Here is a 15543-nt window from a genome sequence, read left to right as displayed (position 1 = left end):
TTCAGTGTCGAGTCCAGCTGAGACATCATCTGTAAATTCTGAAAAAAACTCTATTGGCAGTAGACGAGTGAATGGTCCGGGGGTGACGTAAGGGCTGAGAAAATGTAGGAAGAGGACAAGGACAGACTGACTCAAGCATTATCGAATAATGGTCAGAAATGCCAATATCTAAGTCCTCTAAGTTAGATACAGAGATACCATATGATAACACAAGATCCAATGTATGACCCCTATTGTGAGCAGGACCAGTGACATGTCATACAAAATTTAAAGACTCAGTGTGGTAAAGAAATTCATTTACCAGAGGTTTTGATGGACAGCATACGTGAATATTAAAATCCCCAAGAATCAGGAGTCTATCTCCATGAGACACCAGTCCAGAGAGAAATTTAATAGGGTGAAGTCCCTATTAAATCTGGGAGGTCTGTACACAAGTGCACAGAAAGCAGGACCCAAGACGTCAATCTTTAATAATTGGACCACAAAACTGGAATACATGTCCATAGGTAGCATTCTTCATTTAAAAGATCTTCTAAAAACAGTGGCAACGCCACCTCCTCGCCCTGAAGGCCGTGGAGAATTTAAAAAGTCACAGCCTGGCGGTGTTAGATCCCCCAGGGCCATTTGTTCGCCAGGATTCAGCCAGGTCTCGGTGATGAGTAAAAAGTCCAGAGAGCGTGATATAAAAAAGTCATTCAGAATAAAAGACTTGTTCATATTGATCGTGCATTTATAAGGGCCATCTTAATAGTGGCAATATCTGCATTTTTCGGTGAAATAAAAGATGTGTGTTTCAGCAAGCTGAGATTATCGAAATTGACACCCCGCTTCACATCACTTGCATCAGTCGGAGGGCGACAGCGTGAAGACCAGATGGCCGGTATGTGGTGGTTGTCTGGGGAATCAGCCGGTAATCTGCAGGGATGTTGGCGAGACCCTCGATGGACATACTGGGGGCGACGCGCAATTCCAAGAGCAGCGCAATAGTTGTAAACTCCAGCTGACATGCGGGCCAAGGAATTCAAACACCGTAAATCCAGGGATGAGTAGTATAAAACCATGTCGGAAGAAAAATAACAGCGTGAGCCTGCAAACAAGCAGGGAGCTCCCTACTGAGACAGGAGAGTGCCAACAGCTTAACTCATCAGGCCAAGATGGGCAACAGAAGGCAGAACATACTCAATGATCCACCAACATGACCCGAATTCAAAGTCCACACGCTCCAGCCCCACTGGACATGGACGATGTACAGGCAATCAAGCAGCCCATTCAAGACTGCATGTAACAGTCCCTGCGAAGACCATCGGTGAGTACAGCAGTGTTTATTTACTTTGAGGTAATCCAGTTAAATGAGAGGATGATGTGGAGATAAAAGCGTAGAGAGAAGGGCTCAAGTTGGTCTGGTGAAGATGTAGTGTAGATTCCAAACAAACTAAAAAAGTCAATAGTCCATAAAATTATCCATAAAAGAGAAGCATAAAACTCCATTTCCTGAGGTCGCGCCTTCAAAATGCCAGTAAACAAAAGCATCTAAAAACATAGAAAATTAGCCGGAGAGCAGCAGCAGACAAACACACCAGCATTTGACTGGAACTGCAAGGTTAAAAACGGGATGAAAATATAGGTGTGGGGTTGATAAACAGCAGAAAAGACTGTGAGAGACTAAGCCAAGCTTAGCCAGGTGACTACTAGGTCACATTGACAGAGCAAAATTACCCACAACTCGTTGCCTGCTTAGTGAACTTCTTTGAAATGCCACGATATGTAAATAAAGCAGGTGAGAAGCAAAATTAGCATTTTTATCTAGAATAATTATACATATTGGTTGCAAGTGTGTATGTGTATGTCAATAAAAAGTGTTCTTAGATGTTGACAGTTGCCCTTGTGGTTATTTTTTACCATTACTGACTGATTTTTATTCCACTATAAAAGTTTGCTGGAGGACATTCAGATGTGTGTATATATATATATATATATATATATATATATATATATATATATATATATATATATATATATATATATATACACACACATATACACATACATATATATATATACACTGTAAAATCACAAAAAATACCCTTTGACAGCTCTCACAAGGCAAGAAAGAAATCAAAGCTTTTATAAAAGCACTTCTGGCACAGGTTAGCCATTTTTGATTACACATCTGAAGCAGTGTGAATATCTTGAAATGGCAGTTTCTAAAAATCTCCCGCGAGCAGAAATGGTAGTGTATTCCAGAAGAACCCCAGGGTTATAATATCCTAGTCTGTGGATGTCTAGAAGTTTCCTTGAAAGCGGCGCAAAAATGTGCATTGGTCACATTTTCAGTCAAACCTCCCTATTATAAATGAGTTTGTTTTAATGGTTTACGTTTCTTCTGCCTAAGTGGCTTCTAATTCATTCTGACACTGAATATAAAGACCTAGTCAGCACTGAAACACTGATAGCACTTAGTGAATTAATAATACAATGCAACATCTTTCACAACTCCCCCAACCAAGTGCGAATTTGTACATACCGCTGTTTATTTTTCTATAGCGCCCCGGATGCCGGTTGTAGATGAGATAGGGGTGTTTCTAAATGGTATGATCCCTCTCCTTTGCTACGGTGCGACGAGCGAGGCATTAATCTTCACTGGTTGGACAGAGGGAAATTAATGATAATTTACAATGACGACATAATCTGACTTCACGCTGTCCTCCGATGCTAAATTGCTGTCTTTGTTCCTCGTAATATCTCTCTCTCCCCTTCTCAATCTTTGCACGTTTCCAGGTCGTTTGCCGTTATCAGTCATTAAGTGGCTGGTCTCCATGGCAACGGTGGTTTGGAGATGGCTTGGTAGGGTGTAAACTGGGCCCTTAGTCCAGCATGGTGAAATTACCTTGTCACGCTGCAATGGTTTGCCAGCTTTTCTGGGTCATGTCGCACATGTGTGTGCTTTGGTTTACATGTGAAGAGATGCATAAAAGTCACCGTTTGCATGAATGTGAGATAATAGTTCACCCAATATGACAATTCTTTCATCATGTATTCACCCTCATGTAATTCCAAACCCATAAGTCTTTCTTTCGTGCATGGAACACAAAGGAGATGGCTGAATGTCCTGGCTGTTTTTTTTTTTTCATTCAATAGAAGTGAATGAGGATGGGAGTGCTTTTGCGTACATTCAAATATGGCACCTTGAGACATGTTGCACAAGCCAAAGTCTTTCTAGAAAGTCAGTCCACTGTCGGCCATCTTTGGAATGCTCCTGTGTGGCTATTTCCAGTCATGACAGTGCAGCTCCTATCTACTTGAATGGGAGAACACTGAAATCTCAAAAACTTCTTGCCAAGATTATGTTTTGAAGGAGTGGATTTACCCCTGTCTCTTCATCCTATTGATAAGTTGAATACATTCAGTAGTAATTGTTATGATCAAAAGTTCCAGCTGGATAAGGTCTGTGTCCCATCGAGGTCTGAATCATCCTTGAGAGAAAATATAGCCTATGTTGTGTTCTGTCTAACGATGTCATTGGAGGGATTGTTTGTAGTTTTGAGAATCATGTGACGTAGTCAGAGGGACTGAATGCCAGTGTATCTAAAAGGAGACTCACATCTGACCTGTATCTGCAGACAAACTTGACTTAGTGTTTTAAAAATATAATCTTTGAATGACTGCATTCACGTAGTTGAGCTGAACACCATAGCTGTGTCTCATTTCAAAGTCTATGTCCTCCGGAGGTCACCTTTCTCAGCCGCATACGTCATCGAGGCTGTCTCGTTTCAGAAAAGCGAGTAGGACACTCCAGTTGCGACCTTCGAGTGCAACCTTCTTTAATGGTGGATGCATGAGGTGTATCCTTCGTGGCCACTCACAACCCACAATTCTTTGCTTCAACGGAAATGAACATCATTTGTCTGAAAAAAGAATTACGGCAATTTGCCCGAAAATATGATGTTCAAACGCAAGTAATGTTAATTCCCAAGTTGAAGTACCTCAGTAGACGGGTGCAGAGTATATAATATGTATAATTTAGTAATATATAATTAAAATAAAGTATTATAGACTAAAAGTACACCTGTAAAATGATTTTAATATATCATTATAACTCTCCTAAAATGTACCTTATGTATTCCCTTCCAAAGGGACTTTGTTCCCTTCTCACTCAAAGTGCTCGGGCTTGTTAAAGAGTGTTGTGCTGTCATAGCAACCATGATAAGTTCTGTTTCCATTTGTCCTACGAAGGCCATCTCATTTAAATGAGGCTTGTTTAAAGGAGGACGCTCGGTATACTGCAGCCTTCAAAGGACGCCTCCTAGCTAGCACGCAGCCTTCGAAACAAGACACAGCAATTGTTTGTATGTTCTAGAATTATCTGTACTGTTCACCTATCAGAACCATGTACTTGTAACGATGATGTCAATTAATTTGCATATGTCTATAGTTACTGTTGTTTCTGTAATCTAAGTTAGTTCAAGGTTAGATCCTCAACTCATTTTCTCTTTCAGTCTTTTGCCTTTGGAAATGTGGAGATCTTTGTCTCAAGTAAACTCTCTCTCTCTTGATTGAACTTCAACTTTGACCCCTGGTCATCATTGTTCATACTGGTTTCTTTACTGGGTATAACTGTATTTCCTTACAGTTTAAACAACATATTTCAAATCAGCAATAAAGTCTGACAACACTGGTATCATAAATTGTGCTTCTTTACTGTACCTCATACTACGCTAAAAGCGCAATTTTCCTGGCTTATATAGCTAATGCGCATGCAAGTTCTTGAGTTGATTGACAGGCGATATCTGTACCTAAAAGGTGATTGGCTCTTTTACCTGTAAGGCGGGACTTCCTTTCTACATCCGTCGACTTTTGGGCTCTAGAGCTCCTTGGTTGGGCATTCCAGTTTATCCAATTCATTTTAATAGAAGTGGTCCGTCTCTCATAAATAAATAGTCTCTGCACAAGCTTTGATGTCCATGGCTAGACTCTTTAAAATCAATGATATTTGATGTCATTCACAGTTTGTTTCTCACACAAAAGCATTGTAAGGCTTCAGAAGACATGAAAAATGGTGCTTTTAAGGAACAGCCCTTGGTCCAACCTAATCTCATAGAATCTTTTCACAATGCCTGCGTTTTTGCAAAAGTGATTTTTATATGCTTGTTGTATGCATCGCGGCAGTTTCCTGTTGAAATGAACACTAGAGGCACTACAACAAAAAGGAATTTTGGGCTATTCCTTTTCACATACATCACAGTTTATAAACACTTTTCGCCCTGTTCCTCAAACAGTGCTATCTTATGACATCTAAAGACTTTTACTGTAGCACATCGACTTGTAAGGCGATACATTTTAATGTTTTTGCATTACATAACCAACTACAGTACATTTACAAGCTTGTTCGGGTGTGATCAAATTGCACGGTAGCTCAATTGATAAAGCGTTGCACTTGCGATGCAAAGAAACAGGATAAGAGTCCTGAAGAGCACGCAAGTCGACACGTGAGCCGAAAGTGTCATAGAAGCACCACAAAATGATGTGAGTGCTTCAGCAATTGTGTTTTTCATGTTGCATTTGCTTTTTTTGACACTAATGGTTAGGTTTAGATTTAAGGTTTAAGGAAGGGAGTTTGGTTTTGTTGGTTAAAAACTTGATGGAGCATTAACCTTAACCTCTATATGTAATCTGTTTGGGACAAAGTTTAACTCACTTTTAGCCCCATACAGTGAACATTTCACTTCGGAACTGCCACAATACATTAAGGAACCATGTAATACAATTTTTCAAAAATGTCGCCACAGTCTCCTATAGGGGGCTTTCACACTGGCAGTTTAGTCTGAAACAGAGCATCAAAATTGGTAATATGAAAGCTGTTTTGCGGACGGTGGTACAAAACTTAGTTGGACTACCATTAGGACGTGGTCTGAGTTTGCTTGCAATGGAACTGTGGCACGGTTTGCATGAGTGAGTAAAGCAACCTGTATTTGAGTCCGTACTTGTAAAATAGCTTGCCGAGTTTTTGCCGATTTAAGCATGATGACATCATCAGTTGCACAAAAACAAACACACACGTGCACCATGAGTGGCAGGCAGACGTTGAAGGACACAGAAGAGGTTAGGTGCCTTTCATATACATAAGTGAGTGAACCAGCTGTGTGCTCAAAAAAGATGTTTGTGAGCATCAGATATAATCGGACATGTACAACTGTTCAAGTTGTACAAATAATGTTCAAGCAAATGTTGCTAGTAGGAAAACCACCTTAATTTTCATTAAATCAGTCTGTCCTTTTCCATCGATAAGAGCATCCTACACATTCTTCCATTTGTATTTCACAGAAGAAAGACAATAATATTGGTTTGGAACACATGAGGGTATTTTTAATTTTAACTTTCAACCATCCCCTTCAAAAACGGGACTTAACACGGATTGTATTTTTTATGTCCTCAAAGACACCTTGTCCACTCTTTTTTCCTCTATCGGAACACACATTACACACGGCGTGCTAAAAGCCTTATCTCCGAACACTTCTCTTTAAGTGTCCTCTCTTCACACCCATCCCTTTTAAAGGGCTTCGACCCTATTGGCATTTACATGGGCAGCACGTCCCTTTAATTACTCTCTTGTTTTGTCTCTGCTGCTTTCCTTCTAGCTCTATCTGCCTCTCCAGGCAGTGCGATGAATGTCATGTGTGTGGGGGGGGGCCTCATCGGTGTGTGTGCTTTTGTGCATTTGTGGTATACATTAGTCAAAATTGAGTGCTGCTTGTTAAAGTGAGACACACCCCTTTTGTAAATCTTTAAGATTACACATCTTTAAGAGAATGCTATGGGTTGATATGTAGATTAGGATTGTAGAGTAATAGAATTGTGCACATGGTTTAAACAATCAAGGTCATGCATGGGGGGCCTGGGTAGCTCAGTGGTAAAGACGCTGGCTACCACCCCTGGAGTTCGCTAGTTCGAATCCCAGGGCGTGCTGAGTGACTCCAGCCAGGTCTCCTAAGCAACCAAATTGGCCCGGTTGCTAGGGAGGGAGAGTCACATGGGGTAACCTCCTCATGATCGCTATAATGTGGTTCGTTCTCAGTGGGGCGCGTGGTGAGTTGAGCGTGGTTGCCGCGGTGGATGTGAAGCCTCCACATGCGCTATGTCTCTGTGGAAACGCACTCAACAAGACACGTGATAAGATACACGGGTTGACGATCTCAGATGCGGAGACAACTGGGATTCATCCTCTGCCACCCGGACTGAGCTGAATCACTATGCGACCACAAAAGCAATTGGGCATTCCAAATTAGAAAAAAAAAAAAAAAAAAGGGTCATGCATGATATCTCTGTATTGACAATATCATCAACCAAATATTTCATGAGGAAGCTGATCAGATATATGCTGAATTTTTGGCAAAGATTCATACTCTACAATTTTTTTGTATTTTTAGCCCAGTTCGCAATACAGAGCTGTTTCAGTTTCATAAACTTCGGGCACTTTTAGCACTATCAATTTCTAGAAAGTAAGTCTTGTTTCAACATTTTTCACATGCTCACATTTATTTAATTGATTTTCTAACAATGTCCAACAGTATATGTACATACAGTACTGTGCAAAAGTTTTAGGCACATAAAATGTTTCACAAAAGCATTTGTCTTAAGATGGTTATTTATATCTTCAGCTTTAGTGTGTTAGTAGGAAAAATACATTTTAGACTCCCAAACATTACTTTTGCAAATAGAAAAGATTAGAATAGAAGAACAGGGAGCCCTGCAACAGATGTCATGGCCCCCACAGAGCCCTCCACTGAACATCGAGTCAGTCTGGGGTTACATAAAGAGACAGAAGCAATCGAGACAGCCTAAATAGATATAAGAACTGTGGAGAATTCTCCAAGAAGCTTGGGACATCCTATCTGCCAACAACCAAGAAAAACTGTGTCCAGGTGTACCTTGGAGAATTGGTGTTGTTTTAAAGGCAAAGGTGGTCACACCGAATATTGATTTAGCTTTTTTATGTTTACTGGAATTTGTATGATGTTAATTGATAAATGAAAACTATTTTTATTTCATTATTTTTGAAGACATCCTCACTATGCATCATTTTTCACAAGTGCCTAAAACTTTTGCACAGTACTGTACATCACAGGAGATTTATGTCATTTTCTTTTTGAAAGTCATGAAAAATTCCACCACAGTTTCATTTCCAGCCCATCTAAAATTCTGTATTGGGTTTAAAAGAATTATGTGGTGGAAATTACACTGATGGAAATGACTTAACACCCTGAAAAGCAGTTTTGTATGCACACAGAGGATGAGGTTTTGGGGTTTGGGGTGAATTTCACAACAGGAAGAACAGGAATATGTTTTGCATCGTGATTATATTTTCATGACCAACCCGATCTCGTGAAAAGTTGTACATAATTTACGAGTTGGCTATTTGGTATGGTCTTGCATGATGTTGTTCACATAAACTCGTACGACTTCATCACGTGCAAATTCCCGGATGTGTAATGCGGAAGCACGAGTTCCGCGCACAAGGCGTTAAAGATATGCTTACTAATATTAAACCAATAATAACCCAAACCCCTTATCTAAACTTAACCAATCAGTAGAGTGTGTAAACATGATAGGAAGCTGTTGTGTGTGACAGAAGCAAGTAATTGTCACGTATTAGATGGAAACGATGTCCAGCGTTGGCTGTAGTGAAAGTCATGAGAATTCAAACAAGTGCAGTTGCACGATATCATTCGAATTAGCCAAATTTAGAAAAGTCATATGCATGCTTACAATTTCGCCATGAGAGTGTGTTATTCATGACAACTAAGCATATCCTCCTTTAGGGCTGGGTATCACCAACAGCATCACTATTCGATACACATCACAACACAGAGACCACGATACGATACATTTCATGATGCATTTTAATTTTTAAAGGTGCTATATTTAATATTTTTACTGTACTAAATCATAAAATGACCATAATATGTCATTAGAGAATCAGGAAACATGCTAAGTTGAAATTCAGGCTTCTCTGATAACAATGCTACAGCCAGTATATTCTACTTTGAAGTTTCCATTCCCGGTCAGAATTTCTGTTTATGTTTTGGCCTGTGTGATCCCGCCCACTGCCCACTTACCAATAGTATTTTGACACCGCCAGGTTGCCAGATTTGAACAAGTATGCAGGCAAACAACACTGCGTGCTGCAGCCATGGGAGCCAGCAAACGAACTGGATCAGAGATAACAGATTCCACCTGACCTAAAAAGCCTCACCATCCGTCTAAAAACCACCATGACCAGAGGCGTAGTAAAACAAGGATAAATATTGGAGATGCCTTTGGAAGATGGAGACAGCTTAAAGCCCAGATATCCTTTAAAATGGATGCGGGGCAGACAACTCTCCAATATTTTGAATTTGGACTGCAGTACCCATTTCAAACGCTTTTTGTCAATCTTACATATAGCACCTTTAACTGAATTTCTCCTGAGTTTAATTTAGTATAACAGCTGTTTATACTAAAATCATTTAGCGCCATTCAAAACACAATAATATCCAGAAAGAATTGTGAAAGACTTGTATAATAATCATAACATGAAACTATAATTAGTAAATTCAATTGAACTCATATAGCCCGTATTTTAGACCATTCATAAATACACAGGAATTTTCAAAGATTATAGGCAATGCAAAATAGGCTGTGCTCTAAGATCAAGTGAAAAGATATATTAGCCTGCAACTGCGTTTTCAATATATAGTTAGTCTAACTTACCCTCGCATGTGATATCGACGATGCCTCCACTGCAGATATTTGCCATTTTCTGTACCTCAGTTGAAAGAAGTGTACGAAACTAACTTTTTTGTCCCAATTTTACCAGCCACTTCAATTTTACATCCACCTTTATCTGATTCATAAATACAGTATATAGGCTATTGACAATTCATGTACAGTTAAATGCAAACTGCTGGATTTAAAGTCACTTGAGATGGCCTAAGATCATTTGCTTTTGGGTTGAAATGTGGACATGTAGTGAAATGTGGCTTCCGTTGGTTCACCATTACAGCCCTGGGATGTTCAGTAAGAGTTTTTTTCATTTTTTTCATGGAGAAATGGCTTTGTCCATCAAAACAGCCAAAGAATAGCAGTCTTCAGTGTTTTTCTCATAGTAGGTTCATAAACACAGCCATTATCAAGTGCGAAGTGATCCTCTCAGATCCTCAGCCATCACCCTCTAGTTCTCCCTCGATTGTTTGAGGTTTCTACAGCGTGCCCTTGGATTTATTTTTGCAGGACAAACACTCCAACCGAGTGAATCAACAGCAGTGTGAAATTTCTGTCTGATTGTGGACCAATGTCTTTTTGAAATCCTTTGGTAACCCTTTCCATCTTATGAGCTTGAATAGCTCTTCAGAAGTCTTCCAAAATCTTGTTCACACTGCACTTGAACAGAATTTGGTTGTGAAGCGTCGGTATACAATATTGTTTATGTGGCAGAGAAGGTCACACACTTGTATGATGACTGGAACAGCTCACTCCAATTATTGTTTTCAAGAAGTCATTATAAGGAAGTTCCAAACATTTTCCTCTGACTACCTTGTTAGTGGTCCTTGCAAGAGCATGGGTCACTATTACTAATGCTCAGATTTTAAGGATTAAGTCTTGAATTAACTCTTGATATGTTCTCTATGAAATAAACCACCAATATTTTTTTATTATGACTTAGATGATAAGATCCAAACAAATTTCAGGGAGACATTCATGCAGACATCTAGATAAATCAAAAGGGACTATAAGCTTTAATTTCAGCAGTACGCATTTTTGAAGCATTTTAAAAATGAAGCCACTCTTTGGATTAAAAAAAAATAGCCTATCAGTGGACAGCTAGCTCAATTCTGATTCATCAAAAGATTCCTCGGGTGTTAATTGCGTTCCTCAGGGGGTGTAATGGTGAGCAATTAAAGGCATATCAGACCTGTCGTTTTGCCAGCGGGACGTGCATCTGGAAAGCCTTCATCCAGTTCCTCCTCCTCGACTGTCTGGACTTGCAAACCACCTGTCAAACTGCAGATCAAAGAATCGCCTTAAAGCCGCTAGTTTCAATGTCATTTCTGGGTTGAATTTGACAGTATGTAGCCATCAGTTAAATGAATAAGAAAGAGTGCTGAGAGAAAAGGCCAATGTAGAAGGGGATGATTTTGACCATAATGTGGTGGTCTGTTCATGTACTCATATTTTACCAAGTTTTTTTGATTACCTTCCTTAAAGTCAGCTTGAAGTCAAAATAGACCCTATTTACTTTCTTAATACAAATAATTTATACATATATACACTATATATATATATATACACACACACACACACTACCGGTCAAAGGTTTTGAAACACTTGACTGAAATGTTTCTCATGATCTTAAAAATCTTTTGATCTGAAGGCGTATGCTTAAATGTTTGAAATTAGTTTAGTAGAAAAAAATATAATTGTGCCACAATATTAATTTATTTCATTATAAAACTAAAATTTTATAAATAAATTTAAAAAAAAAAGTTTTAGAAATTGATGATTTGGACCAAATAATAAAGAAATGCAGCCAATAAATGCCCAACATAGATGGGAACTCCTTCAATACTGTTTAAAAAGCATCCCAGGCTGATATCTCAAGAAGTTGGTTGAGAAAATGTCAAGAGTACATGTCTGCAAATTCTAGGCAAAGGGTGACTACTTTGAAGATGCTAAAATATAACACAGTTTTGATTTATTTTGGATTTTTATAGTCACAACATAATTCCCATAGTTCCATTTATGTTATTCCATAGTTGTGATGACTTTACTGTGTTTCAAAACTTTTGACCGGTAGTGTATATATATATATATATATATAACATAAGCGAAATGGCTTGTGAGTGGTATTACATTTGAACCTAAAACTGTCTTTTCCTACTTCAAATTGCACAAATAACCCTTCCTAAACTTCTTAGCTCATCATAAGCTATCCATGGTGCTAAAAACACCTATCAGCACCAGTATACATTATCGTTGATGCTGGTCCAGTTCTCTCTTCCCATGCCTCACTGCACAGCTGAATAAATCACTCTAAACTGAATTTAATGGCTTCATGTCTGAATGGGCTTCTATGGACTGAGACTGGGATGTTTCTATAAGCGAGGGCTAACTTTATTGACTCGCCCAGTGCAAGGGCAATGGCTGCACGTTTAGAATTCATTTGACATTTGAGGTGGCGAGGGACTCATACGGTGACATTTCGCAACCATTTACAGGACTATGTCCAGCAGAATACAAAGATAAAAGATTTTTATTTTATTTTTTTATTGCGATAAGATCAGTCTTTTGGAATGTATTGTCCAAGGACACATTCGTATGTAATTTAACCATTTGAACCTTTTGGCTCTTTCAAAATCTGCAATCTGCAATCTGCAAAAATGTTCTTGTGCAATTTGTGTGAGCATTTAGGATTTTAATATCAACTTAAACATTTAAAATACTCATCAGAGACCAAATTATCTGAGCTATGCAATCCACATTGAATTTATAGCTTTATATTCTTACTGTAAGTCTACAATTGTCTATATTGTTTCTATTTATTTAAGAATGTTAAGAGAAACAACTGAGACAAAGTTCATCTTTAAACAAAGCATAACTGATTGCTAAATTTAGTCTCCTGAGCTGTGAAAGAGAAACTTTGTAGCACTAAATTTTCCCCTTGAAAGTCTATTACATGTGTCAAGATGGATAAGATATGATATGGTTTTGATTGGGCGATTTGATCATGAGTCGTGGCGTTAACTCACATATTTACTTTTTCATTAGCTTGAGGTTTATGACTAATAGTGTTTCGGAACATTTGATTACGATTCCATCCACATCCATTTTTAGTGAAGCAACGAGCTACTTATAACTTAATCTTTAAAGAAACCACACTGAATTTTGGGCACCATGCATACGGACAATCGTAGAACATGCCTTAGTCTTTTGCCCAGAAAAAGATTAATGGTGAATCATTGGGGTCTGATCTGTGTTTGTGAGTTCTGGATGGATACGTTTGATATCATTTAAGTAACTTAATCCAGAATGAATAATGAAGAAGCTTGAGAATGTTCGGCAATTGAGAACAATTAGGTGCAACATCTAAATGTCTAAATGACTGTCCTACAGGCCTAACTATTTTGCTCCTAATAAAGTTTTTTCAAAAGTCAACGACAAAAGTGTTAGTGAAGAACATGATTGAGATTAAATGAAACAAGTGATGTTTGAATAAAACAAAGGAGTCCCCCATTTTATTTCAAAAACAATAAAATGTAATTTCCATCAGTGTCGTTTCCACCACAGAATCTTATTAAACTCAATACAGAATTTGAGATGTACTGGAAATGACACTGTGGTGAGAATTTTCAGAAGACGAAAAAAATGACAAATGACATAAATCTCCTGTGATGCATGTAAACTTTACTTTGTAGATATTCACAATACTAAAAGTGCCCAAAGTTGAAGAAACACCCACATATGGGGCCTGGGTAGCTCAGTGGTAAAGACGCTGGCTACCACCCCTGGAGTTCGCTAGTTCGAATCCCAGGGCGTGCTGAGTGACTCCAGCCAGGTCTTCTAGAGGGTAGAGTCACATGGGGTAACCTCCTCGTGATTGCTATAATGTGGTCCGCTCTCGGTGGGGTGCGTGGTGAGTTGAAGCCTCCACATGCACTATGTCTTCGTGGCAACGCGCTCAACAAGCCACGTGATAAGATGCGCGGGTTGACGATCTCAGACGCGGAGGCAGCTGGGATTCGTCCTCCACCACCCGGACTGAGGTGAGTCCACGAGGACTTAAAAAGCAATTGGGCATTCCAAATTGGGAGGAAAAAGTGGAGAAAATCCCCCCCCCCCCCAAAAAAAAAGAAACACCCACATATAACCAGTGAAATCTGCCTTTAAAATGATAAGGCCAAGGGACTGATAGAGGTTCAAGTGTGTGTTGTGGGGTGGTTTTGTGCCTAAAGTCAATGTCACAACACAGGATGCAATTAAGGAAAATTGTGCTGTAATCTGCCAATTACTTCAGCATTTCTTGGATAGAGCTGATAACTAATTAATGTAGAGAAGGTGGAAATAGGAAACCAGCTGTGACACACATAGGTGCACACAAAATCACACACACAACTGCACGTACACACTTCAGGCTGCCTTTGATTGAGTTTGACACACAACAGCTACAACCCGGAAGACTTCCCTCGTGAGCTGATTGTACTGATCGCTTTGAGTGTGTGTGTGTGTTGTGGAGCTCATCACACTAATCACTGCTCTGTTTCCTGCTTTGCTGATGAAGGTCGTCATCTGTCCATCACTGTGAGCACAATCTATTGACTGTGCATGTTTAATATTCTTTCCTCCATTGAATCACTCTATCATGAGTGCCGTCACTAACGATACAGCTCAATCACTTTCACTATTGCTCATACTCAGGGGTAGTGATAAAAAAAAAAAAAAAAAACCTTAAGTATTTAGCTTCAGTGCATATCTCTTCCTGCATCGTTTGTACTACAGACAAGAATGATACCTCAAATCGTATGGCTTGTTGAGGAGAGGTGTGCTATTAGTTTAAAAGGCGTGGTCACATTTACCTTAACACTGTGAATTCTGTAAGCTAGTTGTCAAGAAGCCTCTTTTTTTATGCAGCAATATTTTCCAAGAGTGAAGTTATAAAGAAAATTACAGCTAAAATGATTTGCTCATCCATTGTGATTATTTAATAGCTATGTACGAAGCACTGCCCACACAGAGGAACTGGATCAGAGATAACAGATTCCACCTGACCTAAAAAGCCTCGCCATTCGTCTAAAAACCACCATGACCAGAGGCGTAGTAAAACAAGGATAAATATTGGAGATGCCTTTGGAAGATGGAGACAGCTTAAAGCCTAAGCAACTACTAAGCAACTTCCTATTGATCAATGCTGCAAATTCTTTGTCAAAGTTCACCAAACTTGAACCTCACACGAAATTCAAATTGGAAAATTCTTCGCCACCGGTAGTCCAAAATAAAGCAGACAGCTGGACAGTTTAATAATGCATCTTACAAACAAAAAAAAAGCATTATTGTGGACGCTGCAAATTTGTGTTCCAATTGAGATGACTGTATTTTGGTCGCAGAAGTTTGCCGTGCAAAGGTGACCATGCCTTAAGTGATCAGACTTACGATTTTTACTTGGTGGATGATAAAATGGCTGGAAAAATCCCATAAACTTGCATTGAAAGATCCCAATATCATAGAGACTTTGGTTTGATCTCTTTTGTCTTACATATCTCCAGAACACACCAGTAACCCAATGTGATGCACTAAAAAACACTCAGAACTTTTTAGCAATCACATAATGCTCTGAAAATGACCGACAACACTCTAGTGTCTGCGAGTTTTGCGCAGAGAAGCACTCCTCACTTAATGTAAAATTTTCTTTTTGGTATCTGCCATTTGATCACAAAAATGTCTGATTTCATTATCATTTCTTATATAAAAAACTTTATTATTGAGAGAGAAAGAGAGAGAGAGAGAAAGAGAGAG

The 15543-nt window shown here is 39.0% G+C and overlaps 1 protein-coding gene across 1 annotated transcript in view; it reads left to right on the top strand.

Annotated features, from left to right (window-relative positions):
• The window catches only part of LOC127448953 (voltage-dependent calcium channel subunit alpha-2/delta-2-like), a 282297-nt gene that overhangs the window by 52749 nt on the left and 214005 nt on the right, over positions 1-15543 (top strand). The window lies entirely within an intron of this gene.

The sequence above is a fragment of the Myxocyprinus asiaticus genome, chromosome 12, assembly GCF_019703515.2.
Source record: "Myxocyprinus asiaticus isolate MX2 ecotype Aquarium Trade chromosome 12, UBuf_Myxa_2, whole genome shotgun sequence".
Classification (NCBI taxonomy): domain Eukaryota; kingdom Metazoa; phylum Chordata; class Actinopteri; order Cypriniformes; family Catostomidae; genus Myxocyprinus; species Myxocyprinus asiaticus.
Note: the sequence above shows the minus strand (reverse complement) of the source record. Positions and strands in the feature narration are given on the sequence as shown.